General features: G+C 36.5%; 1 non-coding gene and 2 pseudogenes across 1 annotated transcript; 2 read left to right on the top strand and 1 right to left on the bottom strand.

Moving 5' to 3' along the window:
- Positions 1 to 454: 454 nt before the first annotated feature.
- Positions 455 to 21,983, top strand: LOC112758543 (protein NAR1-like; annotated as a pseudogene).
- Positions 10,755 to 10,862, bottom strand: LOC112760871 (small nucleolar RNA R71). Its single transcript, XR_003181289.1, has one exon. It is a non-coding gene; the product is annotated as a small nucleolar RNA R71 (small nucleolar RNA).
- Positions 21,984 to 23,838: 1,855 nt separating the features above from the next.
- LOC112756892 (protein NAR1-like) lies at positions 23,839 to 26,585 on the top strand (annotated as a pseudogene).
- The last annotated feature ends 444 nt before the right edge of the window (positions 26,586 to 27,029 follow it).

Raw genomic sequence — 27,029 nt, forward strand, 5'->3', positions numbered from 1 at the left:
GGAGAATTGTTATGTAGCAAGTGTGAGGAGTGTCATGAATTAGTTTCACATTGAAAGAAAACAAGGAAGATTAAGGAGTTTATAAGATGAGAGACCCATTAACTTGACATTTTAAGGTTTCGAGTTGGATGTGGTGTCTTCTCATTTTACATTCTCTCATTTGGTTCCTCTTCGAAGTCTCCCCGGTAGTTAAGAGCTCCCCACAATGGCCCAACAAGTGGTATCAGAGCCGATTCGGTGGTTCCCCAGGTGGCTCAACAAGTGGTATCAGAGCTAATTCGGTGGTTGAGAGCTTCCCACGGTGGCCTAACATTTCCCTTTCAAAACCCTAACTTTTCATCCATTTCATACACGCTCTCTTCTCTTATCATCAATCAACTTACTGCGTACCGCCACCTGACCTCTCTTTTTCAGCTTTCCCAACTACAAATTATTAATCATAGTAGAAAGAGACATGACGAAAATATTCTCTGCGGCATTTCGGATTGGGGAACTCAACGATTTCATAATGCCGTCTCAGGCATGCATAGTATCGCTCAAGGGCTTGAAAGTAAACGCCAACATGCCCGATTCCGAGGTAACTTCTACAACTCGCTTTTCAATCCTCTTCTTGTTATAGAAAGTAAAATAAGTGTTCTTTTGTTAAAAAAATATATCTTTTGGTATATTCAGCTGAAACTTTCATTATTTTTCTCTTTTGGGTCTTTATTTATATATAATTTTTGTTATTAGCAGAAACAAGCAAGTTCAGTCAGAGCCTGTTAAGATTTTTTTAAAGGATTGTTTGGCATGCAAGTTTGTCCTCTCTTAACATTCAGCGAGTGTGAAGTGATTTATTATTATTATTATTATTATTATTATTATTATTATTATTATTATTATTATTATTATTATTATTATTACTTTTTTTAGAACTTTCATGACATTTTTGTTCTGTTGCTAGTAATATTAAGATTGTAATATATAGGGTTGTATTGGAATTTCGGACCACGGGATTATAGAATGATCAAAACCATTATGAGAGAATTGATATACAAAGACATAGTAGTTTGTTGTTGGAGATATAGCCGTACCATTCATGCTTAGGAGTCTTAATCTTATAATAGCTTAAAGAGACTTGGTATATGAATTTATGTCGAAACTTTTACTCATTTTGGCTCTTAGAACATAATGCAATAAAGGTTGTATTAGATGAAACTATTTAGAAATTACTTCCAAAATACTAGTCCAACTTGTTCTTAATATTAAAAGCAACTCCTTCCAAATTTCCTAAAAAGTCAAAAATTACAAGTCTGATAATCGAAATATTCTTAAAAACCCAATGATCAGAATTTTCCAATGCCTTAACAATTTATTTATTATCCAAACAAAACCCTTAGCACCATAAAGAAAACTTCGATCTTCCATAAAGAATTAATTAAAGTTAAAATTTATATGGAAGGATTAAATATTAGGATTTTAAAATAGACTTATGGAAAAATATTCTGAAGGCCAAATATGAGAATTTGGGTTACACCAAAGAAAAGTTTTATGAATGACCTTCTAAGATACTAATGTCAATAGGTCATAGGTGTGGTTATTTTTTACCATAAAAAAATAAGATATTCCGTTATGTTTATGGGATGGTTTATAAGGCCACTATGTAAGCTTACATAATGAGTTTGTCTGATAATGCAGTTGTTGTGCAACGTCTGCGGAGATAGTTATGCTGGAGAAATAAAATTCGGATTAGTTTTTATCTAATATAAATAAAGGAAAAGCAGTGATTGTGTCTGTTTCTCCCTAGTCAAGGTCCTCCCTTGCAGCTCATTTCGACATTTCTCTCCTTCATATGATGCTTTAGATATTCACTTTTAGTCTATGAATTATGTTGCTAGGCCATTATTAAACAATCATTTTAAATTCTTGCTTCTTACATTCAGTTTCTATGAATTCTAGCTTGTCTGGTTTTGTAAAACCCGAATAATTAATAAATAATTAACTCATAAATTAATATTTATCCAAAAAAATTAGAAAAATAGAATTTTATAGTTTAATGTGATAGAGCTAATTAAAATAAGAATTTTGACACTAATTTTAAAGAATTTGGTCCAAGATTCGGCCGAACTGACCAAACCAGTCGAACTGGGCCCAAAACGAGCCCGTAGGCCCAACTAACCCCACTTAACTTAATGAGCTTCAACTTATTCTCTCTCCCTCATTCAGAAAACACACTGAAACCATACATGCAAGGGAAGAACATTCCCCAAAGAACACAACCCACATCAAAGATTCTATTCAACATAACTTTCAATCCAGAGCTCCGATTGTCGCACCGTCTGTGGCCACGCGACCAGCGCGTCAAGCTCTACAAAACTCAGTCATTGATTAGGTATAGAATCCACTCAGTTTTAGTTTTCTCCTCCCTAAATTTTGATATTTGATGAACAATGATGTTGAAAATTATTTAATTTTGGTGTTTAGCCTCGAATTAGCTTGCGAGTTTTGTTGGGTTTAGCTCACTTGAGCTGTGGGCAAAATAAGAACCCTAACCCTCTTGTGGATTTTTGAGATTTTGAGTTTAAGGATTAATTATAGTGATATATGTGGTTTAGATCGAATATTGTTGGTGTAAAATTGAATTGGATGTCGAACTTGTGAAATTGGAACTCTTTTGAAGAGGATGGAAGCTTGAGATCAATTTTGAAAGCTAGGATCCGTTGGTAAGGGGCTGTGGTTGATAGCTTATGGTGCGGGAAACGCTTGAGGTGTTCCGGGTTTATCGAGAAATCGGCCAAGGTATGGTTTCGGTTTCTCGTATCTAAAATATAGTGTGGCGTGAAAATGTAGGCTAGTGACCTTAAGATAATAATTGAATTGTGATTTTGTTATTGGTTGAGATTGATTATTATGTTTGTGGTTAATGGTTTTAGAGGTTGTGATAGAGACTTGTATGAATGATAAGTGCAGCTTGGTATATGTATGATGGTTAGTGAATTTGAAGTTGTTGTTGGTACTATATTGCTGGTGGATTTGATAGTAATAATCGATGATGTATATTGTATGTAGTTTGAACTTGAATTATTGCGTTAAGATTGATATAAGAGGAGAATTGGTAGGTTGTGGAATCAATGAGGAGGTTAAAAAATGAGTTTGGAATGTTTGATGCTGATTTGGTAAGGTTTGGGTTGGTTTTTAAAAGGTTTGGAATTGATATGTTTTGGAAAATTGAGGTATGTAAAGTTTCCTAAAAACTATGATTTTGACCAACTTTGGTGGAGCATAAATTGGTCTTCGGACCTCCGATTTTTATCAAACTTGTCTAGAAAGAAAATTTGGTCTAAAAATTTGGTTCGAGATGTTTACGTCGTTCAAAGAACGGAGGAAAAATGTTTTAAAATGAGAAAGTTATGCGCAATCAAAGTTTGGTGTGCAAAACTGATATTTTGGACTTAGCAGCTTTTTGAGACTTCTGCTAAGCCCACGTACGCAAGATACACGCACGACGCGACCAGTTGTTACTGCTCCGAGGGCTCGCGTACGCGGGATACGTGTCGCGTACGCGAATGTGTCGCTTTCTTTCGTTGCGTACGCAACCACATGGCACGCAACGCGAGCAGTACTCTCGGGTTGAGGAGCTCGCGTACGCGAACCAGTGACGTGTATGCGAGATGTTCGAATTCCATAAGGGCGCGTGCGTGAAAGGTGACGCGTGACGCGAGCATATGCTACGGGTTGCACTCCTCACGTACGTGAGCCCCTATTTTTCCAAAACTTTAATTTTTTATTTTTGATGCATTCCTCCAGCTTTCAAAACCCTTTTTACTCTTGTTTAAAGCCTGCTAGGTGGAACTTGGACAGTGAAGTATGCTTAGGGCTGTGAGGAAGGTAACTTATTGATGAAGAAAGAGGTGAATTAATGATGAATCATGTTTGATATTGATTATATGAGTTTACTGATGATGATGGCGGAAGTGTTGTTTATGTTATGAGCCGGAATGACTATATTGGTAATGAATTGTGGCTGATTATGAATTATGTTATGAGCCGGATGGCTATATCGATATTGAATTATGCCTGATTATGAATATATGATTATTGATTGATAATGTGGTTGTTGCACTTCCAAATATCTAAGATACGAGTCTCCTTGGGTGAAAGCAGTGGCTTGCCACCACGTGCTTTGGATTGAGACTTGATACACTGCTGACCCTATGTCATAAGTATGGTCGGACACTGTAAAATTTCCGGATGAGCTTGCCCCCGTGGATAAACATCGGTGTGTGTTATATGATTATAATTAAGAATTACTTGAGTTTTGGGGATGCACGATAGAGGGACAGTCTAATGGTTAGCTATCAGGACTTGTCGGGTTGGCTATATAACCGACAGATGAGACTCATCAGCTATAGGACAGGCATGCATCATATGCATCTATATGTTTGTTTGGTGTGCTTTGTTTGGAATGCCTAACTTATTGCATAAACTACTTGCTACCTATTTATCTGCTGTATCTGGATCCTAATTGTGATTTTCTTGCATGTAATAATTGTGTTTGAAACAAATGATTCCTATGGCAGTTGGGAGGTTTGGAGGAGTTAGAAAGGGGGAGTATTAGATAGTATGAAGATCCTTAGTTAGTTGCCTAATTCAATTTTTGGTTTAGTTATGTTTTTATAAGATTAAATCATATGTCGGAAGTTCTAGGATTGCCTTCGACTTTCCTGGGACATTATATGTTAGAGATGTGGGCACTATTACCATGCTGAGAACTTCTGGTTCTCACCCCATACATATTTTGTGGTTTTCAGATGCAGGACATGAGGCACCTCGCTGAGGCATTCTGGGTACAACGAAGATCTTTTGCACTTTGGGACTTTATTTTGGTGATGTTTATATATGTAGATCCTTATTATCTCTACTACTTATGTATATGATGTATTACTCCTCTTAGAGGTTATTTTGGAGAAACAGGTATTGTAAACTCTATATTTTGGGCTTATTTTGGGTTATCTTGTATATATATATATGCTCTTGCCGGTTTATCTTCGCGAGCCAAGTCAGGAGCTTTGTTATTTGTATCTTGGAACTCCTTAGTATATAACCATGTTTAGCTTACTCTTATCTTGCTTCTATTATGCTATCGTTGACATGAGTGTTGCGTTTTTCGGTTTAACGCTTTTGTTTTAACTTTCCTTCAAAGGCTCCTAGATATATCTCTTTTTCAACTATATATAATTTTATTTTTAGAGGTCGTAATACCTCACCATCTCTGTTTTATGACTTAAGCATAAGACTCTGTGTGGTAGGGTGTTACAGGTTTATCTTTGTCTCAGACTGCTATTCTCTTATTCTTTTACTCCTGGTTTAAATGTGAAATATTTGCTATTACATGTTTTCAAAAAGCTGATAAGATTTTTCAATTCATTGGAAGTGATGGCAATTTTAGATACAAGTTGTAGTAAAGATTTCACCCTTATTAAATCTTGTATGGAATTCATGTCAAGGTAAACAGAATCAATTGTTTGATTATGAGAAGTGTAACACCCTACCATACAGAGTCTTATGCTTAAGTCATAATTCAGAGATGGCAAGGTATTACGACCTCTAAAACAAAAATTTAGTACGTATAGTAGTATGAATAATTGATTATAACTAGGAGCCTTTGTAGAAAAAAGGGGGTAAACAAAAACCATAATCTCGAACGCGCAACACTCCGATCGATAATGTAACGAGCAAAGGATAAGCTAACGCAAGATCATATGTATACAAAAGAGTGTCAAAAACAGGAATATCAAGACTCAAAATCCGGCCGCGAAGATAACCGGCCTGAGCATAGCAATATATACATATGTTAAAATAAGGAAACCCCAAAGGAAACCCAAAGGGACACAAATACAGAAACCTATTCTCCAAAACCCCCTATAAGAGGAGTCATCAAAATTTGTATTATTTAATGGAGATAAAAGTATCTAAACAAGATATATAAACCAAAACAGAGTCCCGAGAACAAAGGATCTTCGCTAATCCAGAAGTCTCCAGCATACCTCAACGAGAAGCCTCGCGTCCTGCATCTGAAAACCACAAAATCCGCATGGGTGAGAACCAGAGGTCCCCAGCACGGTAACAGCTTCCACATATATAATACATAATAATAGAGGAAAGCCGAAGGCAATCCTAGAACTTCCTCCAGATAATATCAAAGCTTATAAACAAGCTAAACCGTAAGTGGCAACTGACTAAAGATTCTTCAGTCTAACTAATACTTCCCTTTCCAATTCCTTCAGACATCCCAACCACCAGCAGGAGTATAATATAGCAAACACAGTTATATCAGACAAGAGATTTACAAATAGGAACAGATAAGGCATTTAGGCAATTAGCAAGTAATATGCAGTCAAATAGGCAATCTCAAACAATTCATGTAGTATGCTTATGATGCATGCCTGTCCCTAGTGGCTGATGATATCATCTGTCGGTTATAGAGCCAACCCGACAAGTTCTGGTAGCTAGCCATTGGACTGTCCCTCTGTCGTGCATCCCCAACTCGAGTTATACTCATCATAAACTTGATCATAATCATGATCCATATCCATCACCCTCACTGGTGAATATTTATCCATCACCATCACTGGTGAATATTTATGGGGGCGAGCTCATCCGGGCCTTTCACAGTGCCCGGTGATGAGCGGATAATTTATACGCTTTTTGACACTGTTTTTAGTATGTTTTTAGTAGGATCTAGTTACTTTTAGGGATGTTTTCATTAGTTTTTATGTTAAATTCACATTTCTGGACTTTACTATGAGTTTGTGTGTTTTTCTGTGATTTCAGGTATCTTCTGGCTGAAATTGAGGGACTTGAGCAGAAATCAGATTCAGAGGTTGAAAAAGGACTGCTGATGCTGTTGGATTCTGACCTCCCTGCACTCAAAGTGGATTTTCTGGAGCTACAGAACTCGAAATGGCGCACTTCCAATTGCGTTTGAAAGTAGACATCCAGGGCTTTCCAGCACTATATAATAGTCCATACTTTGGTCAAGAATTGACGACGTAAACTGGCATTCAACGCCAGCCTTCTGCCCAAATCTGGCGTCCAGCGCCAGAAACGGATCCAAAACCAGAGTTGAACGCCCAAACTGGCACAGAAACTGGCGTTCAACTCCACAAATGGCCTCTGCACGCGCAACACTTAGGCTCAGCCCAAACACACACCAAGTGGGCCCGGAAGTGGATTTATTCATCAATTACTTACTCATGTAAACCCTAGTGACTAGTTTATTATAAATAGGACCTCTTACTATTGTATTAGACGTCTTTTAGACCATCTTTGGTCTCAGTTTTAATCCATTGTTCATCTTAGGAGAATATTGATCACGTTTAGGGGGCTGGCCATCTCGGCCATGCCTGGACCTTCACTTATGTATTTTCAACGGTAGAGTTTCTACACTCCATAGATTAAGGTGTGGAGCTCTGCTGTTCCTCAAAGATTAATGCAAAGTACTACTGTTTTCTATTCAATTCATCTTATTTCGCTTCTAAGATATCCATTCGCACCCAAGAACGTGATGAAGGTGATGATTATGTGTGACGCTCATCACCATTCTCCCCTATGAACACGTGCCTGACAAACACTTCCGTTCTACATGAAATAAGCTAGAATGAATATCTCTTAGATCTCCTAACCAGAATCTTCGTGGCGTAAGCTAGAATGATGTCGGCATTCAAGAGGATCCGGAAAGTCTAAACCTTGTCTGTGGTATTCCGAGTAGGATTCAATGATTGAATGACTGTGACGAGCTTCAAACTCGCGAGTGCTGGGCGTTAGTGACAGACGCAAAAGGAGGGTGAATCCTATTCCAGCATGATCGGGAACCGACAGATGAATAGCCGTGCCGTGACAGGGTGCGTGAGCATATTATTCACTGAGAGGAGGGGATGTAGCCACTGACAACGGTGATGCCCTTGCATAAAGCCAGCCATGGAAAGGAGTAAGACTGACTGGATGAAGATAGCAGGAAAGCAGAGGTTCAGAGGAACGAAAAGCATCTCCATTCGCTTATCTGAAATTCCTACCAATGATTTACATAAGTACCTCTATCCCTATTCTATTATTTATTATTCGAAAACACCATTATCACTTTATATCCGCCTGACTGAGATTTGCAAGGTGACCATAGCTTGCTTCATACCAACAATCTCCGTGGGATTCGACCCTTACTCACGTAAGGTATTACTTGGACGACCCAGTGCACTTGCTGGTTAGTTGTATCGAAGTTGTGACAATTATGTATTGAGATCAGAGCACCAAGTTGCTCACGTTGCCAGGGATTGTTTGAGCCTGGACATCACAATTTCGTGCACCAAGTTTTTGGCGCCGTTGCCGGGGATTGTTCGAGTTTGGACAACTGACGGCTCATCTTGTTGCTCAGATTGGGTAACTTTCTTTTCGTTTTCTTTTCAAAAATGTTTTCAAAAATAAATTATTATATGGCTTCAGAATTTTTAAGAATGAATTCTAGTGTTTCATGAAGCATGTTGAAGCCTGGCTAGCTGTAAAGCCATGTCTAAATTCATTTGGACTGAGGCTTGCAATTTGTTATCAAGAGCAATTTAGTTGTTGCTCATCCACCTGCTGCTGATCCATGATCACCTGCTGAAGCTTGGCTGGCCATTGGCCATGTCTAGTGTTTTGGACTGGAGCTTTCTTTGAAAGCTTGGCTGGCTAGTGAGCCATGTCTAATTCCTGGACTGAAGCTTTAGACTAAGAATGCAAGATTCCTGGAATTCATATTAAAAATTTTGGAATCCTTATTTTTTCTTTTTCAATAAATTTTCGAAAAAAAAATCCAAAAAAATTAGAAAATCATAAAAATCAAAAATATTTTTGTGTTCTTGTTTGAGTCTTGAGTCATATCATAAGTTTGGTGTCACTTGCATATGCATCTTGCATTTTTTTCGAAAATATCACGCATTCATAGTGTTCTTCATGATCTTCAAGTTGTTCTTGGTAAGTCTTCTTGTTTGATCTTGATGATTTTTTGTTTTGTGTCTTTTCATGTTTATCATATGCATTCTTGAATTCTTAGTGTCTCAGCATTAAAGAATTCTAAGTTTGGTGTCTTGCATATTTTCTTTGCATTAAAAATTTTTCAAAATTGTGTCTTGATGTTCATCATGACATTCATAGTGTTCTTGGTGTTCATCTTGACATTCATAGCATTCTTGCATGCATTCATTGTTTTGATCTAAAAATTTCATGCATTGCATATTTTTCATGTTTTTCATAAAAATTTCAAAAATAAAAAAAATATCTTTCCATTTTTCTCTCATCAAATTCGAAAATTTGAGTTGACTTTTTCAAAAATTTTTAAAATCAAATTGTTTCTCATGAGTCAAATCAAATTTTCAATTTGAAAATCTTATCTTTTTCAAAATCTTTTTCAAAAATCAAATCTTTTTCAAAATTCTTAGTTATTTTCGAAAATTCCAAAAATATTTTTCAAAAATCTTTTTCTTATTTTTATATCAAATTTTCGAAAATAACATAATCAATTAATGTTTTGATTCAAAAATTTGAAGTTTGTTACTTGCTTGTTAAGAAAGATTCAAACTTTAAGTTCTAGAATCAAATCTTGTGATTTCTTGTGAATCAAGTCATTAATTGTGATTTTAAAAAAAATCAAATCTTTTTCAAAAACTAATTTCTATCATATCTTTTTCAAAAATATCTTCTCATCTTATCTTTTTCAAAAATATCTTTTCAAAATATCTTTCCCAACCTCCTAACTTCCTATCTTTTCAAAATTTGTTTCAACTAACTAACTAACTTTTTGTTTGTTTCTTAACTTTTTCAAAACTACCTAACTAACTTTCTCTCTCTAATTTTCGAAAATATCTCCCCTCTTTTTCAAAAATTTCTTTTTAATTAACTAATTATTTTTATTTTTTTATTTTTGATTTCAAAAATTTTCGAAAAATACTAACAAATTTTCAAAAACCAATTTTCAAAAATCACTAACTCCTTTTCAAAAATAATTTTCGAAAATTCCCTCCTTCTCTCTCATCCTATTCTATTTATTCATTCATTAACTAACATCTCTTCCTCACATCATCACCAAATTCGAACCCCCTCTTCTATCTGTGTTCGAATTTCTTCTTCTTTTCTTCTACTAACAATAAAGATCCTCTTTACTGTGACATAGAGGATTCCTCTTCTTTTCTTTTTCTCTCCTCTTTCTTATGAGCAGGGACAGAGAAAAAGACATTCTTGTTAAAGCTGATCCAGAACCTGAAAGGACTCTGAAGAGAAAATTAAGAGAAGCTAAATTACAACAATCCAGAGACAACTTGATTGAAAATTTTGAACAAGTAAAGGAGATGGCAGCCGAACCCAACAACAATGCAAGGAAGATGCTTGGTGACTTTACTGCACCTAATTCCAATTTACATGGAAGAAGCATCTCCATTCCTGCCATTGGAGCAAACAACTTTGAGCTGAAACCTCAATTAGTTTCTCTGATGCAGCAGAACTGCAAGTTTCATGGACTTCCATCTGAAGATCCTTTTCAGTTCTTGACTGAATTCTTGCAGATATGTGATACTGTTAAGACTAATGGAGTAGATCCTGAAGTCTACAGGCTCATGCTTTTCCCTTTTGCTGTAAGAGACAGAGCTAGATTATGGTTGGATTCTCAACCCAAAGACAGCCTGAACTCTTGGGATAAGCTGGTCACGGCTTTCTTAGCCAAGTACTTTCCTCCTCAAAAGCTGAGCAAGCTTAGAGCTGATGTTCAAACCTTCAGACAGAAAGAAGGTGAATCCCTCTATGAAGCTTGGGAAAGATACAAACAGTTGACCAAAAAGTGTCCTTCTGACATGCTTTCAGAATGGACCATCCTGGATATATTCTATGATGGTTTATCTGAGCTATCAAAGATATCACTGGACACTTCTGCAGGTGGATCCATTCACCTAAAGAAAACGCCTGCAGAAGCTCAAGAACTCATTGACATGGTTGCTAATAACCAGTTCATGTACACTTCTGAAAGGAATCCTGTGAGTAATGGGACGCCTATGAAGAAGGGAGTTCTTGAAGTTGATACTCTGAATGCCATATTGGCTCAGAATAAAATATTGACTCAGCAAGTCAATATGATCTCTCAGAGTCTGCATGGAATGCAAGCTGCATCCAACAGTACTCAAGAGGCTTCTCCTGAAGAAGAAGCTTATGATCCTGAGAACCCTGCAATAGCAGAGGTAAATTACTTAGGTGAACCTTATGGAAACACCTATAACTCAAAATGGAGAAATCATCCAAATTTCTCATGGAAGGATCAAAAGCCCCAACAAGGCTTTAATAATGGTGGAAGAAACAGGTTTAGCAATAGCAAGCCTTTTCCATCATCAACTCAGCAACAGACAGAGAACTCTGAACAAAATGCTTCTAATTTAGCAAATCTAGTCTCTGATCTATCTAAGGCCACTGTAAGTTTCATGAATGAAACAAGGTCTTCCATTAGAAATCTGGAAGCACAAGTGGGCCAGCTGAGTAAAAGGATCACTGAAATCCCTCCTAGTACTCTCCCAAGCAATACAGAAGAGAACCCAAAAGGAGAGTGCAAGGCCATTGACATAAGCGCCATGGCCGAACCTGTGAGGAGAGGAGAGGACGTGAATCCTAAGGAGGAAGACCTCCTGGGACGTCCAGTGGTCAATAAGGAGCTTCCCTCTGAGGAACCAAAGGAATTTGAGACTCATCTAGAGACCATAGAGATTCCATTGAACCTCCTTATGCCCTTCATGAGCTCTGATGAGTATTCCTCTTCTGAAGATAATGAGGATGTTACTGAAGAGCAAACTGCCAAGTTTCTTGGTGCAATCATGAAGCTAAATGCCAAATTATTTGGCATTGATACTTGGGAAGTTGAACCTCCCTTGTTCATCAATGAACTAAGTGATCTGGATCAACTGACATTGCCTCAGAAGAGACAGGATCCTGGAAAGTTCATAATACCCTGTACCATAGGCACCATGATCTTTAAGGCTCTGTGTGACCTTGGTTCAGGAATAAACCTCATGCCCCTCTCTGTAATAGAGAAACTGGGAATCTATGGGGTGCAAGATGCTAAAATCTCATTAGAGATGGCAGACAGCTCTAGAAAACAGGCTTATGGACAAGTAGAGGACGTGTTAGTAAATGTTGAAGGCCTTTACACCCCTGCTAATTTCATAGTCCTGGATACTGGAAAGGAAGAGGATGAATCCATCATCCTAGGAAGACCTTTCCTGGCCACAGCAAGAGCTGTGATTGATGTTGACAGAGGTGAAATAGTCCTTCAATGGAATGAAGACTCCCTTGTGTTTAAAACTCAAGGATCTCCCTCTGCAACCATGAAGAGGAAGCATGAAAAGCTTCTCTCAAAGCAGAGTCAACCAGAGCCCCCACAGTCAAACTCTAAGTTTGGTGTTGGGAGGCCACAACCAAACTCTAAGTTTGGTGTTGAACTCCCATATCCAAACTCTAAGTTTGGTGTTGGAGAGTTTCAACAATGCTCTGAACATCTGTGAGGCTCCATGAGAGCCCACTGTCAAGCTATTGACATTAAAGAAGCGCTTGTTGGGAGGCAACCCAATGTTTATCTAATTCTTATTTTTATTGTTTTTCATGTTTTCTTAGGTTCATGATCATGTGGAGTCACAAAATAAATATAAAAATTGAAAACGGAATCAAAAACAGCAGAAGAAAAATTACACCCTGGAGGAGCATCTGTCTGGCGTTCAGCGCCAGAACAGAGCATGGTTCTGGCGCTGAACGCCCAAAATGGGCAGCTTCTGGGCGCTGAACGCCAGAACAGGCATGGTTCTGGCGTTCAACGCCAGAAATGGCACACAGATGGGCGTTGAACGCCCAAAATGGCCACCAACCTGGCGCTGAACGCCCAGAGTTGGGTACAAAGGCATTTTTACATGCCTAATGGGTGCAGGGATATAAATCCTTGAACACCTCAGGATCTGTGGACCCCACAGGATCCCCACCTACCTCCACTCACTTCTTCTCACCACTCTCTTTCACACAACCCCATAAACACTCTTCCCCAAAAACCTTCACCAATCACCTCAATCTCTCTTCCCCATCATCTCCCCACCACTCACATCCATCCACTCTTCCCCATAAACCTACCTCATAAACTCCACCTACCTTCAAAATTCAAAACCAATTTCCCACCCAAACCCACCCATATGGCCGAACTTTAACCCTCATTCCTTCCCTATATAAAGACCTCCATTCTTCATCAAATTCACACAACACACCCCTCTACACTCTCCTTGGCCGAAACCACATCTCCCTCTCCCTCTCCATATTTCTTCTTCTTCTTCTTCTATTCTTTTGTTTATTGCTCGAGGGCGAGCAATATTCTAAGTTTGGTGTGGTAAAAGCATAGCTTTTTTTGTTTTTCCATCACCATTGATGGCACCCAAGACCGGAGAATCCTCTAGAAGAGGGAAAGGGAAGACAAAAGCTTCCACATCCGAGTCATGGGAGATGGAAAGATTCATCTCCAAAGCCCATCAAGACCACTTCTATGATGTTGTGGCCAAGAAGAAGGTGATCCCTGAGGTCCCTTTTAAACTCAAAAGAAATGAGTATCCGGAGATCCGACATGAAATTCAAAGAAGAGGTTGGGAAGTTCTAACAAATCCCATCCAACAAGTCGGCATCCTAATGGTTCAAGAGTTCTATGCCAATGCGTGGATCACCAAGAACCATGATCAAAGTAAGAACCCGGATCCAAAGAACTATGTTACAATGGTTCGGGGGAAATACTTAGATTTTAGTCCGGAAAATGTGAGGTTGGCGTTCAACTTGCCATACATGGAAGAGAACGCACGCCCCTACACAAGGAGAGTCAACTTTGATCAAAGGTTGGACCAAGTCCTTATGGACATATGTGTAGAAGGAGCTCAATGGAAGATTGACTCCAAAGGCAAGCCAGTTCAACTAAGAAGATTAGACCTCAAGCCTATAGCTAGAGGATGGTTGGAGTTTATTCAATGCTCAATCATTCCCACTAGCAACCGGTCTGAAGTTACTATAGACCGGGCCATCATGATCCATATCATCATGATTGGAGAAGAGGTGGAAGTTCATGAGATTATACCTCAAGAACTCTACAAGGTGGCTGACAAGTCCTCCACCATGGCAAGGTTAGCCTTTCCTCACCTCATTTGCCACCTATGCAATTCAGCGGGGATTGACATAGAGGGAGATATCCTCATCAAAGAGGACAAGCCCATCACTAAGAAAAAGATGGAGCAAGCAAGAGAGCCCAGTCATGGAGCTCAAAAGGCGCAAGAAGCTCACTTCCATGAGATCCCTGAGATGCCTCAAATGCACTTTCCTCCACAAAACTATTGGGAGCAAATCAACACCTCCCTAGGAGAATTGAGTTCCAATATGGGACAACTAAGGGTGGAACATCAAGAGCACTCCATCATGCTCCATGAAATAAGAGAAGATCAAAAAGCAATGAGCGAGGAGCAACAAAGACAAGGAAGAGACATAGAAGAGCTCAAGGACATCATTGGTTCCTCAAGAAGGAAACGCCACCATCACTAAGGTGGATTCATTCCTTGTTCTTGCTTTCTCTGTTTTTCGTGCTTATCTATGTTTGTGCCTTCATTACATGATCATTAGTAGTTAGTAACTTTGTCTTAAAGTTATGAATGTCCTATGAATCCATCACCTCTCTTAAATGAAAAATGTTTTAATTCAAAAGAACAAGAAGTACATGAGTTTCGAATTTATCCTTGAACTTAGCTTAATTATATTGATGTGGTGACAATGCTTCTTGTTTTCTGAATGTATGCTTGAACAGTGCATAAGTCTTTTGAAGTTGTTGTTTAAGAATGTTAAATATGTTGGCTCTTGAAAGAATGATGACTAGGAGACATGTTATTTGATAATCTGAAAAATCATAAAAATGATTCTTGAAGCAAGAAAAAGCAGCAAAGAACAAAGCTTGCAGAAAAAAAAAAAAAGCAAAAAAATATGCGAAAAAAAATATAAAGAAAAAAAAAAAGAAAAAGCAAGCAGAAAAAGCCAATAACCCTTAAAACCAAAAGGCAAGGGAAATAAAAAGGATCCCAAGGCTTTGAGCATCAGTGGATAGGAGGGCCTAAAGGAATAAAATCCTGGTCTAAGCGGCTAAACCAAGCTGTCCCTAACCATGTGCTTGTGGCGTGTAGGTGTCAAGTGAAAACTTGAGACTGAGCGGTTAAAGTCAAGGTCCAAAGCAAAAACAAAGAGTGTGCTTAAGAACCCTGGACACCTCTAATTGGGGACTTTAGCAAAGCTGAGTCACAATCTAAAAAGGTTCACCCAATTATGTGTCTGTGGCATTTATGTATCCGGTAGTAATACTGGAAAACAAAGTGCTTAGGGCCACGGCCAAGACTCATAAAGAAGCTGTGTTCAAGAATCATCATACTAAACTAGGAGAGTCAATAACACTATTCGAAATCTGAAGTTCCTATAGATGCCAATCATTCTAAACCTCAATGGATAAAGTGAGATGCCAAAACTATTCAAGAGGCAAAAAAAAAAGCTATAAGTCCCGCTCATTTGATTGAAGCTATGTTTCATTGATAGTTTGGAATTTATAGTATATTCTCTTCTTTCTATCCTATTTGATTTTCAGTTGCTCGGGGACAAGCAACAATTTAAGTTTGGTGTTGTGATGAGCGGATAATTTATACGCTTTTTGACACTGTTTTTAGTATGTTTTTAGTAGGATCTAGTTACTTTTAGGGATGTTTTCATTAGTTTTTATGTTAAATTCACATTTCTGGACTTTACTATGAGTTTGTGTGTTTTTCTGTGATTTCAGGTATTTTCTGGCTGAAATTGAGGGACTTGAGCAGAAATAAGATTCAGAGGTTGAAAAAGGACTGCTGATGCTGTTGGATTCTGACCTCCCTGCACTCAAAGTAGATTTTCTGGAGCTACAGAACTCAAAATGGCGCGCTTCCAATTGCGTTGGAAATTAGACATCCAGGGCTTTCCAGCAATATATAATAGTCCATACTTTGGCCAAGAATTGACGACGTAAACTGGCGTTCAACGCCAGCCTTCTGCCCAAATCTGGCGTCCAGCGCCAGAAACGGATCCAAAACCAGAGTTGAACGCCCAAACTGGCACAGAAACTGGCGTTCAACTCCACAAATGGCCTCTGCACGTGCAACACTTAGGCTCAGCCCAAACACACACCAAGTGGGCCCTGGAAGTGGATTTATTCATCAATTACTTACTCATGTAAACCCTAGTGACTAGTTTATTATAAATAGGACCTCTTACTATTGTATTAGACGTCTTTTAGACCATCTTTGGTCTCAGTTTTAATCCATTGTTCATCTTAGGAGACTATTGATCACGTTTAGGGGGCTGGCCATCTCGGCCATGCCTGGACCTTCACTTATGTATTTTCAACGTTAGAGTTTCTACACTCCATAGATTAAGGTGTGGAGCTCTGCTGTTCCTCAAAGATTAATGCAAAGTACTACTGTTTTCTATTCAATTCATCTTATTTCGCTTCTAAGATATCCATTCGCACCCAAGAACGTGATGAAGGTGATGATTATGTGTGACGCTCATCACCATTCTCCCCTATGAACACGTGCCTGACAAACACTTCCGTTCTACATGAAATAAGCTAGAATGAATATCTCTTAGATCTCCTAACCAGAATCTTCGTGGCGTAAGCTAGAATGATGGCGGCATTCAAGAGGATCCGGAAAGTCTAAACCTTGTCTGTGGTATTCCGAGTAGGATTCAATGATTGAATGACTGTGACGAGCTTCAAACTCGCGAGTGCTGGGCGTTAGTGACAGACGCAAAAGGAGGGTGAATCCTATTCCAGCATGATCGGGAACCGACAGATGAATAGCCGTGCCGTGACAGGGTGCGTGAGCATATTATTCACTGAGAGGAGGGGATGTAGCCACTGACAACGGTGATGCCCTTGCATAAAGCCAGCCATGGAAAGGAGTAAGACTGACTGGATGAAGATAGCAGGAAAGCAGAGGTTCAGAGGAACGAAAAGCATCTCCATTCGCTTATCTGAAATTCCTACCAATGATTTACATAAGTACCTCTATCCCTATTCTATTATTTATTATTCGAAAACACCATTATCACTTTATATCCGCCTGACTGAGATTTGCAAGGTGACCATAGCTTGCTTCATACCAACAATCTCCGTGGGATTCGACCCTTACTCACGTAAGGTATTACTTGGACGACCCAGTGCACTTGCTGGTTAGTTGTATCGAAGTTGTGACAATTATGTATTGAGATCAGAGCACCAAGTTGCTCACGTTGCCAGGGATTGTTTGAGCCTGGACATCACAATTTCGTGCACCACCCGGCCACACTTACGACATTGGGTTAACAGAGCTTCGAGTCTCAACTTGGGCACATGGTGGCTAGCCATTGCTACTACCCAGGGAAACCCTCATCTCCAATAGTGGAAGTGCAAACATTCACAATTCATTCAACAGCATATATGCATTTATACTTAGCCATAAACATGGCTCCGCCGTCACACGGCATAATCCAGCCATCCGGCTCACGGTTAAATCCATAACCAGCCAATTCATTAACAATTATGGCTCTTCGGCCCATGGCATAACAAGCACTTCCACCGCCATTCTCCGCATCTCACATAATCATCTTTGATCATCAACGATCATTCATTTTTCCCCTTGCTTCACTCGCAAGTTACCGCATTCACTAGCCCTTTTCCTCATGCTAGGCATATCATAATGATTTAAGACATAAGTGGTGAGATCGGAGGCTTAGAAGTATGAAATTTGGCTTTTAAAACTCAAAAATCAACTTTGGGATGAAAACAGGGCCACGCGTACGTGCACTCCACGCGCACGCGTGGATGGCCTTAAAACTCATCGACGTGCAAGCGTCATACGCGCGAACGCGTGGGTTGAAAAATATTCAAACGGCGCGCAAGCGTCAGCCACGCGTACGCGTGGGTGCTCTTACGCCCAGGCACAAAACTGGCACAATTCTGGCACAACTCTCTGGAAAATGGCTGGGCATATGGCGCAGCGCATCGACGCGCCTGCGCACACCACGCGCGCGCGTGGATGGTGCTTCCTGGAAGAATGGCGCGCACGCGCCAAGTGCGCCTACGCACGGAGGGTTATTCTGCTAAAAATTTTTAAGTTAAAAGCTGCAGAATTCACAGATTCAACCCTCAATCTTCCGACGGTCATAACTCTCTCATTTTAAATCATTTTTCACCCGTTCTTCGAACGGCATGGACATCCCGGATCCAATTTCATTTCTAAACAGATTTGGCACAAATCAGAGATCCGTAGTCCAAGTTATGTCCCATCAAAGTATGCCCAAAAACCATGTTTTCATACAAAACCACAAAGTGCCATTTTCAAAACAAGCCACTTTCAACTCTTTTCAAAAATCAATCAAAACATGCCAATTTCAACCCTTTTCTTTGAAATCATTCAAAATGTACCAAAATTAACAACAAGCCATCCTCAACTCACACATTGACACTCTACCAAAATTTCCAAAATCACATCCAACCATTTTAACACTTCTCAATCAAATGGCTAAAGGACAAACACAATATCATATCATACATCCTTCCTCATCCCAATTTCCAATAATACCATTTTCAATCAACCATCATTATACATAATCATCATCATACTCACCATCAACATGGTACCACCCACCAATTCAACCTCAATCATCCATCAAGCATATAGCACAACATGCATTTCTCATATATCACAAAATCAAGGCATCAATATTCATAATCACATATATGATCACATCATATATCTCAACCAATCAACAACATCATCAATTCAATGCCTATCTTAGGGCCTCTAGCCTAAGTATTTCCTACCACATTACATATTAGATACGGGAAACCAAAACCACACCTTAGCCGATTTCCCAAGCTCAACCGGAGCACTTCCAAACCACTTGTCCACAAGCTCTCAAGGTATCAACACCTCCAAGAACAGATTTTATCACACAAAACCCTCTTCCAAGCTTTCCAAAATCACCAATCAAGCTCCAATATTCACATATACACAACCTAAGCCACAATCATTATACCCATACACAACATCTCAATACCCAAACATCATAGAACAATAATTTACACTAGGGTTGAGAATCTTACCACACCCAAGGTCCAAGGAGACAAGATTAACCTTCTCCTTCAAGAGAGTTGGGTCCTATAACATCAAAGAACCCAAAATCTCAACATTTTTGCTCATGAAACTCGAAATCAAGGGCTGGAATTTCGAACAGTAAAACGTGGCTTACCTCAAGATTAATTGTATGGGTTTTGTAGAGCTCTCCGCGGTGAACGCGTGGCCACAAACGGAGCGGCAATCGGAGCTCTAGATCAAAAGTTATGGTGGTTTGAAGACCAAGTGAGAGATAGAACTTGAGAGAGTGTTCTTCCCTCCATGGCCTCCATTTCAGCGTGTTTAGTGTCTCAAATGAGGAGAGAGAGTGCTGAAAACTAGGGTTTTGGTTTAGTTTAGTTGGGCCAAGGGCCCACTTTGGGTCCAGTTGGCCCGGTTTGGCCCGTTCGGTCCAATCTTGGTCCGATTTCTATAAAATTGGTACCGAAATTCTCGTCTCAATTTCCTCTATCATATTAAGCCATAAAAATAACATTTTTGGCTTTCTAGAATAAATTCTCATTTATGGATTAATTAGCCGTTAATTAACCGGATCTTACAAGAAGGACAAGTCGAGCCTACCTATGATTGCTTGTGCATGCCCAGGTATATAAACTCTCTATTAGTTTTGGTAACGGCTATATTTAAGTTCTAGTTATTTAATCTAATTATACTTCTAATAATTATATAAATATTTGTGAAAAGGCTAACAGTTTGAGAGCTTTTCTTGAATGCTAAACAAGGTACCTTATGTAAAAATACTCTTTATTGAAAACTACATCATAAAAAAACACTCCTTTTTTTTAACTCAACCAAATGCACTCGAAAATTGCCTCTCAAGCACATACACCTTGATGCTGAACAAAATAAGATATGATTGTGATTTGTGAAAGTACTTGCATTATATTTAATATTTCTTAAAAAAGTGTTGAAGAAATATTAGATTTGTATTTGATACTGAATATGGAAATAGGAACTTTAACTGAGATCTTAAGTTATTAATTCTGTAAATTATTTTGTGTCTTGATCACAAAATAAATGTAAAACAGCTTCTTTTTTTTAGTTACTAGTGGCTTTGTGGTATTGAATTTGGAGTTTGAGATAAGGAAGGGGGAATTAAAAAATTTACTTTCAAAATATTTAGAATAGGTTTTAGTAAAGGTTCAAATAGGAGGGAGAAATGCTAACTGATTGCTGTGATGTGAACATATGTTTTCAGGTTAGACATGCTATGCAAAGAAGTAACTTGGGTCGTTTATTTTACCAAATATTTCAACAGTAAAGAGACCACAACAAAAAATTTGAGCCATCATAAAACACTATTTATGCCAAGATATGGGGCTTAGGTAGGGTGTTCACTCAACATAATAAAGTTTCTACTGATGAAAATGTCTCCTATTATTTTTATGATAATATATGATGTCTTGATTTTTTTTGTCACGCTAAAATGAATAAAAAGCCATCTTTTACAGTTATCTATGTAGTGAAATGCTTGGAAATTTTTTAACAGCTATGAAGAAATTAACCACGTTATTGTTATGCTTTGTTATGATAAAATGCTTGAGACTACTAGGGATGACTTTGTTATCCAACTGGAGTCCCATGATAAAAGGAGTGAAAATGAAGATAACATGGTGACAGAGGTCAATTCTATACTGACAATAGGAGACGTTTTGGAATTGATTCAGGTTAGTATTCTTCATAGATCTTCTCAATTTTGTGAATAATTTAGAAGATCCCCTTTGGATAGACTGTAAGAAACTAAAAATTGCCTTTATCTTTTAGGTTCTTGTGTTTGTGAAAAAGTTTAGATGTGATGCACTTTCATGCAGGTTAACAAATATTAATGAAGAAGGTTACCTTTTATGGGGTGCGTGAAAGCTCTGGAGGTTGTGTAGAAACAATTTTCCGATATGCAGGTAAATTTTTTTTGGAAGACAGATTGATGGCCCTCTAAACTTTAGAAATATAATGAATTCGGATTTTTACGAAGTTACACTTGAGGCAAGTTCTTGTGAAAATTTTTTTGTAGCACTTTTTTATGTTCGAGTATATGAAGGTTGTCAAAGTATTTAAGATATTGCATATTCATGCATAATAACAATTTACAGAATATATATCATTATCTTTATATAATGATATAAATTGCTATCTAATGCCTATGCAGGTGGAAGGAAAAATAGTGTTGAGATTTGATCTCTGTTATGATTTTTGAAACCTGTAAAACGTTGTCAAAAAACCTAAAACTGGTAAACGTGACTATCATTTCTTGGAGATCATGGCATGTCCTTCATGTATTGCATTTTTCTTTTTTTATCTCAAATGTTTTTTGATGGAGCTTTTATTTATCTGTTGATTTAACATGCTACTGATTTTAAGCAAGTTTCTTGAATGGTATAGGTCAAATTAAACCAAAGAAAGGGCAATCTCCCGAAAAATTGTGCCATTTGTTGGAGACTATTTACATCGAAAATGTAAGAACTGTTGCAAACTTGTCATTAATTTTCATGAATGATATAATTGTGGAGCATTGTAATTTAAGTTTATTTTGCCTTTTTCTCCTTACAACATTCCTGAATCAGTAAATCACTATATTTCTATATATGCTAGGTTCGTGTAGCAGAACTTGTCAATAATTCCATTGTAAGAAACTTATATGACAAGTGGCTCGAGCAGCTTGGCTCCGATAAAATCAACAGATACATTCATATGCAGTACCATCCCATTGAGAAAAACATTACTTTTCAATTGCATAATTGGTGAGAATCTTTCAGAAGTGAAGCTTGAACAGAAATGGGGTTGGAAACAACAGAACATTTTTCCCAGTATTTTTCTTCAATTAATTTTGTGGTATCAGAATGGTCATCATCATCCAATTTTGGTAGTAGGCAGATTTTTTCTTATGTATATATAATTTACAACCTCTATATTATACCAATCCCAGTTAGCACTAGTGAATCTTGTATTGTATACCCTTCTTCATATTAAGTCTTAAGTCTTAATACAATTAGATTGCAAATGGAAAAATCACTTAGATATTTGTTTTATTTTTTTCCTTGGAGCCACTATTATTTGTGGGATCCAAATTTATCAATAATTTCAATGTGTGGATAACTAAACATACTACTTTGTGTGTTGTTATAACACTTTTTACGGTTCATTTCATGTATTAACTTATAATGACAATTGAGTTTAGTAACATTGAAATGAAAGTAACTTTCTTTGGTGTTGATTTTTTATCGTTGTGTTTACATATAGGGGATGAATTTTATTTAAATGTAGAAAGTAAGGAAGCAAGTAAATCTTGACTATAGAGTCGAATAAGAGGCTATGGGATCATGTGTTACTCTTTGTTGTAAGCTTCTTTAATTGTTGTGTACAAAATTTTATTAAACGTAAACCGTTTCTAAATAGAGACAATCTTTTTTCACATTTTAATATTCATCAATTTGATAAAATTTTTTGACTATGATACTAAAATTATTTGCAACTATATGCATGTGTATAAAAAAAATCAAAATATCAGATATACGTTAGAATATAAATTATATATTGAAAATAAATTAAACATATATATAATGATTAATTTAGTAGATAATTTTTTGTGTACACATAATATTTTTTGTTAAATGTGAATACCATAAGATAGAACACTAAAATATACAGACACATAATTTTCAATTTTAGTTAATACAATTTAAGATATTTTAGTTTCATTTGTTATCAACTTCTTCTATTATATGCAAACATAATGATTAAACTCAGTACATGATTTTTCTTTAAATTCGAACATGATAAGGTAAAGCAGCATTATTAGACAAAATACGAGAAGACTTAATAAATAAATTTAGGATAAATTTTTTCGGTAAATAAAACTTAAGGTATTTCGCTTTGTTCTCTATCGATTTTTACTTTTTTTTCTATTATATGTGAGAACCTTAAGACATTAACACTAACATGATAAGTTTATGTAATAGCTTAAGGACTGATATACAAAGACATAGTATTTTGTTGTTGGAGATATAGTCGTATCATTCATGCTTAGGAATCTTAATCTTATAATAGTTTAAGGAAACTTGGTATTTGAATTTATGTCAAAGCTTTTCTTCATTTTGGCTTTTAGAACAGAAGGCAATAAAAGGTGTATTAGATGAAACTATTTAGAAATTACTTCCAAAACATTAGTCCAAGTTGTTCTTAATATTAAAAGCAACTCCTTCCAAATTTCCTAAAAAGTTGAAAATTGCAAGTCTGATAATCGGAATATTCTTAAAAACCCAATTATCAGAATTTTCCATTACCTTAGCAATTTATTTATTATCCAAACAAAACCTTTAACACCATAAAAAAACTTTGATCTCCCAAAGAATTAATTAAAGCTGAAATTTTTATAGAAGGATTAGATATTATAAGTTTAAAATAGACTTATGGAAAAATATTCTGAAGGTTCTGAAGGCCAAATATGAGAATTTTGGTTACACCAAAGAAAAGTTTTATGAATGACCATCTAAGATACTAATGTCAATAGGTCTTAGGTGTGGTTATTTTTTTCCATAAAAAAAACATATTCCCTTATGTTTATGGGATGATATATAAGGCTACTATGTAAGCTTATATAATGAGTTTGTCTGACAATACAGTTGTTGTGTGATGTCTGCAGAGACATTTATGCTAGAGAAATAAAGTTCGGATTAGTTTTTATCTAATATTAATAACGGAAAAGCAGTAATTGTGTCTATTTCTCCCCAGTCAAGGTCCTCCCTTGCAGCTCATTTCGACATTTCTCCCCTTCAGATGATGCTTTAGACATTTACTTTTTGTCTATGAATTATGTGGCTAGGCCATTATTTAAACAATCATTTTAAATTCTTGCCTCCTACAATCAATTTCTATGAATTCTAGCATGTTTGGTTTATCTTTGTATTAGACTGCTATACTCTTATTCTTTTACTCCTGATTTAAATGCGAAATATTTGCTATTACAGGTTTTCAAAAAGCTAACAAGATTTTTCAATTCATTGGGAGCGATGGTAATTTTCGATACAAGTAGTAGAGATTTCACCCTTATTAAATCTTGTATGGAATTCATGTCAAGGTACAAACAGAATCAACTGTTTGATTATGAGAAGAATAAGTCGAGCCTACCTACGATTACTTCTGCATGCCTAGGTATATAAATTTAACTTTCTATTAATTTTGGTAACGGCTACATTTAAGGCCTGGTTGTTTAATCTAATTATACTTCTAAGAATTATATAAATATTTGTGAAAAGACTAAAAGTTTGAGAGAATTAATTACAAGCTAAATAAGATACATTCTGTGAAAATACTCTTTATTAAAAACTATATCATAAAAAAACACTCCTTTTACTTAACTCAACCAAATGCACTCAAAAATTTCCTCTCAAGCACATACACCTTGATGCTGAACAAAATGATATATGACTGTGATTTGTAAAAGTACTTGCATTATATTTAATATTTTTTAAAAAAATGTTGAAGAAGTATTGGATTTGTAATTGTTTTGATACTAAATATGGAAATAGGAACTTTAACTGAAATCTTAAGTTATTAATTCTGCAAATCTTTCTGTCTTGACCACAAAATAAATGAAAAATGATTTCTTTCTTTTGTTACTAGTGACTTTGTGGTATTGTATTTGGAGTTTGAGATAAGAAAGGGGGAACTGAAAAATTTACTTTCAAAATATTCAGAATAGGTTTTAGTAATTAAGGGTTCAAGTAGGAGGGAGAAATGCTAATTGATTGCTGTGATGTGAACATATGTTTTCATGTTAGACATGTTATGCAGAGAAGCAACTTTGGTTGTTTGTTTTAGCAAATATTTCAACAGTAAAGAGTCCACAACAAACAATTTAAGCCATCATACAACACTATTTATGCCAAGATATGGGGCTTAGGTATGGTGTTCACTCAACATAATAAAGTTTCTACTAATGAAAATGTCTCCTATTGTTTTTATGATAATTTATAATGTCTTGATTTTTTTGTCATGCTGAAACGAAGAAGAAACCATCTTTTCCAGTTATCTATGTAGTGAAATGCTTGGAAATTTTTTAACAGCCCTGAAGAAATTTACCACGTCACTGTTAGGCCTTGTTATGATAAAATTCTTGAGACTACTAGTGATGACTTTGTTATCCAACTGGAGTCTCATGATGAAAGGAGTGGGAATGAAGATAACATGGTGACAGAGGTCGATTCTGTTCTGACAACAGGAGACGTTTTGGAATTGATTCAGATTAGTATTCTCCATGAATCTTCTCATTTTTGTGAATTCATTCACTTCTATCAAATGGTTTGTGAATAATTTAGAAGATCTCTTTTAGATAGAATGTAAGAAACTAAAAAATACCTTTATCTTTTAGTTTGTTGTGTTTGTGAAAAAGTTTAGATGTGATGCACTTTCATGCAGGTTGACAAATATTAATAAAGAAGGTTACCGTTTATGGGGTCCGCGAAAGCTCTGGAGATTATGCAGAAACAATTTTCTGATATGCGGCTAAAATTCTTTTTGAAAGACAGATTGATGGCCCTCTAAACTTTAGAAATATATTGAATTCGGATTTTTATGAAGTTACGCTTGAGGCAAGTTCTTGTGAAAATTTTTTTGTAGCACTTTTTTATGTTCGAGTATACGAAGGTTGTCAAATTATTTAAGATATTGCATATTCATAATAACAATTTTCAGAATATATATCATTATCTTTATATAGTGATATAAATTGCTTTCTAATGTCTATGCAAGTGGAGGGAAAAACAGTGTTGAGATTTGATCTCTATTATGATTTTTGGAATCTGTAAAACGTTGTCAGAAAATTTAAAACTGGTAAATATGATTATCATTTCCTAGAGATCATGGCATGCCCTTCAAGTATTGCATTTTTCTTTTTTTTATCTCAAATATTTTTTGATCGAGCTTTTATTTATATGTTGATTTAACATGCTACGAATTTTAAGCAAGTTGCTTGAATGGTACGGTTCAAATTAAACCAAAGAAAGGGCAATCTCTCGAAGAATTGCGCCATATGCAGGAGACTATTTACATAAAAAATGTAAGAACTATTGCAAACTTGCCATTAATTTTCATGAATGATATAATTGTGGAGCATTGTAATTTAACTTTATTTTGCATTTTTCTCCTTACAGCATTTTTGAATCAGTGAATAACTATATTTCTATATATGCTAGGTTCGTGTAGCAGAACTTGTCGATAATCCCATTGTAAGAGGCTTATATGACAAGTCGCTCGAGTAGCTTGACTCCAATAAAATCAAGAGATACCTTCACACGCAGTATCATCCCGTCGAGAAAAAACATTACTTTTCAATTGCATAATTGGTGAGAATCTTTCAAAAGTGAAGTTTGAACAGAAATGGAGTTAGACGGAATAGAACATTTTTTCTAGTATTTTTCTTCAATTAATTTTGTGGTATCAGAAGGGTCATCATCATCCAATTTTGGTAGTGGGCAAATTTTTTCTTATGTATATATAATTTACAACCTCTATATTATACCAACCCAAGTTAGCACTAGTGAATTTCGTATTGTATACCCTTCTTCATATTAAGTCTTAAGTCTTAATCCAATTAGATTACAAATGAAAAAATCACTTAGATATTTGTTTAGTTTTTTTCGTTGGAGTCACTATTATTTGTGGAATCCAAATTTGTCAATAATTTCAATGTGTAGATAACTAAACATACTACTTTGTGTGTTGTTTCAGCACTTTTTAAGGTTCATTCCATGTATTAACTTATAATGACAAATTGAGTTTAGTAACATTGAA

The sequence above is a fragment of the Arachis hypogaea genome, chromosome 16 (genome assembly GCF_003086295.3).
Source record: "Arachis hypogaea cultivar Tifrunner chromosome 16, arahy.Tifrunner.gnm2.J5K5, whole genome shotgun sequence".
Lineage (NCBI taxonomy): Eukaryota > Viridiplantae > Streptophyta > Magnoliopsida > Fabales > Fabaceae > Arachis > Arachis hypogaea.